Source organism: Lolium rigidum, chromosome 7 (assembly GCF_022539505.1).
Source record: "Lolium rigidum isolate FL_2022 chromosome 7, APGP_CSIRO_Lrig_0.1, whole genome shotgun sequence".
NCBI lineage: Eukaryota > Viridiplantae > Streptophyta > Magnoliopsida > Poales > Poaceae > Lolium > Lolium rigidum.
In genome coordinates, this window is record NC_061514.1 from 120377081 (window position 1) to 120381598 (window position 4518).

The following is a 4518-nucleotide window of genomic DNA, read 5'->3' on the forward strand; positions in this document are numbered from 1 at the left end:
TGTAAACTTCGACAAGTGCCGCTTAAGGTCTTACCATTCCGTCGAGTCCCGGCCATATTTATCGAGTACCTAACGCGTCCGTTAGGATTTTTCTTAGTATCCGTTGATACGGAAAAAAGTAGCAAACCGACGTCGAGACGGCGCCACGCCGCTACGTAACGGATCCGGGGTCTTACCTTCGCAAAGTTTTGCGGCATTCAGAAATTGTTCGCAACTTTGGCGTTCTGAGAATATATTGTCGAGTGCTTATTCGGCTGTTGGAATAGCACATTTTAACGAGTCAATGTATGACTTATATTGCCTTCCCGATGGGAGTATATGTAGAGTTATTTGTATAACTCGAAATATACTCATTTCTTTCTTTCTTTCTTTCTCTTCTCTTCTTCTTCTTCTTCTCTTCTTTTTTTTATAATTTCATCGGGCACGCGAACAGCGTTCCCGATGGGAGTAGCCCCCGAGGCTACAACCAAGGACTTGTGCTTGGTTGTAGGCTCAACATTATAATGCCTCATGTCGCTATATTGTCTTTCTTTCTCGAGGTTTCATATCTGTCGGGTGCGCGAACAGCGCTCCTGATGGGAGTAGCCCCCGAGGCTATGAACAAATGCTTGCGTTTGGTCATAGGCTCTCGCCATTTCTATTTTGTCATATTCAAATGTTTTCTTTTTTCCAAATAGCCCCCGAGCATTTGAGCAAATACTTGTATGTGTTCAAAGGCTCCCGAGATAAACCATAGTCTTCTGGTGTCGCCGTTCTTGCAAAACTTCATAGCCGAGAGTTTCTTTTATCAAGGTGACATCACTGCTGATGACAGCCACGACCAATTTATCAGGAAAACGCGAGAACTGCTTATCTCTCTGCCTTGTGGGCCCAGAAATCCTGTCAATTTGACACGTCGTGCAAGTGGGGGACACACGTCCTCCGCTTTTCCTGGCGCACGTACTGTAGCCGCTGTGCGTTCTTGTCTATATGAAATTTCTTTTTACCCCTTGTCCACGTGTACAGCATCTGTTCCGCAAATTCTCAATCCAACGGTGCGTCCGTTCAGCGCACCTCTATATAGAGGTATCGTCTTCCTCCTCTAGTCCGTTCGCTCGCGCCGCACCTCTGCTGCTCCTCCTACAAAATTCTCCCTTGCGCCCTATAGTTCTTGGAGCTCCACCACGCTCGCGCTGTACTCCTGCGCCATTGTTGATGCCACCGCGCAGGCTCACCAAACACAACGCACCCGAATCCAAGATGGCGGCCGAAAATCTGGGCAACATGGAGTGGGAGAGATCCAAAATCTCTCCTCAGGACATCAATCTGCTGAAGAAACTGGGGATCAGCAAGAAAGAAGGCGCGCTCCGCTTTCCCAACGAAGAAAGCTACCCAACCCCTCCAATGGAGTATCGGGTCAGTTTCGTCGACCACTGATACGTCTCCGACGTATCGATAATTTCTTATGTTCCATGCTACATTATTGATGATATCTACATGTTTTATACACATTATATGTCGTATTTATGCATTTTCTCGGAACTAACCTATTAACAAGATGCCGAAGAGCCGCTTGATGTTTTTTGTCGTTTTTGGTTTCGTAAATCCTAGTAACGAAATATTCTCGGAATTGGACGAAATCAACGCCCGGGGTCCTATTTTTCCACGAAGCTTCCGGAAGACCGAAGGAGAGTCGAAGTGGGGCCACGAGGTGGCGACACACCGAGGCGGCGCGGCCCGGGCCCCGGCCGCGCCGACCTATGGTGTGGGCCCCTCGTGCCGCCTCTTACCTGCCCTTCCGCCTACAAATAGCCTCCGTCGCGAAACCCCCGCACCGAGAGCCACGATACGGAAAACCTTACCGAGACGCCGCCGCCGCCAATCCCATCTCGGGGATTCTGGAGATCTCCTCCGGCACCCTGCCGAGAGGGGATTCATCTCCCGGAGGACTCTTCACCGCCATGGTCGCCTCCGGAGTGATGAGTGAGTAGTTCACCCCCGGACTATGGGTCCATAGCAGTAGCTAGATGGTTGTCTTCTCCTCATTGTGCTTCATTGTTGGATCTTGTGAGCTGCCTAACATGATCAAGATCATCTATCCGTAATACTATATGTTGTGTTTGTCGGGATCCGATGGATAGAGAATACTATGTTATGTTAATTATCAAGTTATTACCTATGTGTTGTTTATGATCTTGCATGCTCTCCGTTATTAGTAGAGGCTCGGCCAAGTTTTTGCTCTTAACTCCAAGAGGGAGTATTTATGCTCGATAGTGGGTTCATGCCTCCATTGAATCCGGGACGGTGACGGAAAGTTCTAAGGTTGTGGATGTGCTCGTTGCCACTAGGGATAAAACATTGATGCTATGTCTAAGGATGTAGTTGTTGATTACATGACGAACCATACTTAATGCAATTGTCTCGTTGTTTTGCAACTTAATACCGGAAGGGGTTCGGATGATAACCCGAAGGTGGACTTTTTAGGCATAGATGCATGCTGGATAGCGGTCTATGTACTTTGTCGTAATGCCCAATTAAATCTCACTATATTTATCATGACATGTATGTGCATTGTTATGCCCTCTCTATTTGTCAATTGCCCGACTGTAATTTGTTCACCCAACATGCTTTTATCTTATGGGAGAGACACCTCTAGTGAACTGTGGACCCCGGTCCTATTCTTTACATCGCATACAATCTACTGCAATACTTGTTTTACTGTTTTCTGCAAACAGTCATCTTCCACACAATACGGTTAATCCTTTGTTACAGCAAGCCGGTGAGATTGACAACCTCACTGTTTCGTTGGGGCAAAGTACTTTGGTTGTGTTGTGCAGGTTCCACGTTGGCGCCGGAATCTCTGGGTGTTGCGCCGCACTACATCCCGCCGCCATCAACCTTCAACGTGCTTCTTGACTCCTCTCGGTTCGATTAAACCTTGGTTTCTTATCGAGGGAAACTTGCCGCCGTGCGCATCACACCTTCCTCTTGGGGTTCCCAACGGACGTGTCAACTACACGCATCAAGTAAATTTACGGCGCCGTTGTCGGGGAGATCAAGACACGCCGCAAGGGGAGTCTCCACTTCCCAATCTCTTTACTTTGTTTTTGTCTTGCTTTATTTTATTTACTACTTTGTTTGCTGCATTATATCAAAACACAAAAAAATTAGTTGCTAGTTTTACTTTATTTATTGTCTTGCACTCTATATCAAAAACACAAAAAAATTAGTTACTTGCATTTATTTTATCTAGTTTGCTTTATTTACTACTGCTAAAATGGCCACTCCTGAAAATACTAAGTTGTGTGACTTCACAACCACAAATAATAATGATTTCCTATGCACACCTATTGCTCCACTCGCTACTACAGCGAGAATTCTTTGAAATTAAACCTGCTTTACTGAATCTTGTTATGCAAGAGCAATTTTCTGGTGTTAGTTCTGATGATGCTGCTGCCCATCTTAATAATTTTATTGAACTATGTGAAATGCAAAAGTATAAAGATGTAGATGGTGATATTATTAAATTGAAATTGTTTCCTTTCTCATTAAGAGGAAGAGCTAACGATTGGTTGCTATCTCTGCCTAAGAATAGTATTGATTCATGGACTAAATGCAAGGATGCTTTTATTGGTAGATATTATCCCCTGCTAAAATTATATCTTTGAGAAGTAGCATAATGAATTTTAAACAATTGGATAATGAACATGTTGCTCAAGCTTGGGAAAGAATGAAATCTTTGGTTAAAAATTGCCCAACCCATGGACTGACTACTTGGATGATCATCCAAACCTTCTATGCAGGACTAAATTTTTCTTCGCGGAATTTATTGGATTCAGCTGCTGGAGGTACCTTTATGTCCATCACTCTTGGTGAAGCAACAAAGCTCCTTGATAATATGATGATTAATTACTCTGAATGGCACACGGAAAGAGCTCCACAAGGTAAGAAGGTAAATTTTGTTGAAGAATCCTTTTCCTTAAATGATAAGATCGATGCTATTATGTCTATGCTTGTGAATGATAGGACTAATGTTGATCCTAATAATGGTCCGTTAGCTTCATTGGTTGCCCAAGAAGAACATGTTGATGTAAACTTCATTAAAAATAATAATTTCAACAACAATGCTTATCGGAAAAATTCTAGTAATAACTATAGGCCATATCCTTATAATAATGGTAACGGTTATGCTAATTCTTATGGGAATTCTTACAATAATAATAGGAACACACCCCCGGACTTGAAGCTATGCTTAAAGAATTTATTAGTACACAAACTGCCTTTAACAAATCTCGTTGAGGAAAAGCTCAATAAAATTGATATTCTCGCTTCTAAGGTTGATAGTCTTGCCTCTGATGTTGATCTTTTGAAATCGAAAGTTATGCCTAATAGGGATATTGAAAATAAAATTGTTACTACAGCAAATGCCATCCAAGTTAGAATTAATGAGAATATAAGATTAATGGCTGAATTGCGTGCTAGGTGGGATAGAGAAGAAAATGAAAAACTAGCTAAAGAGAGAAATGTAGCTAAAGTTTG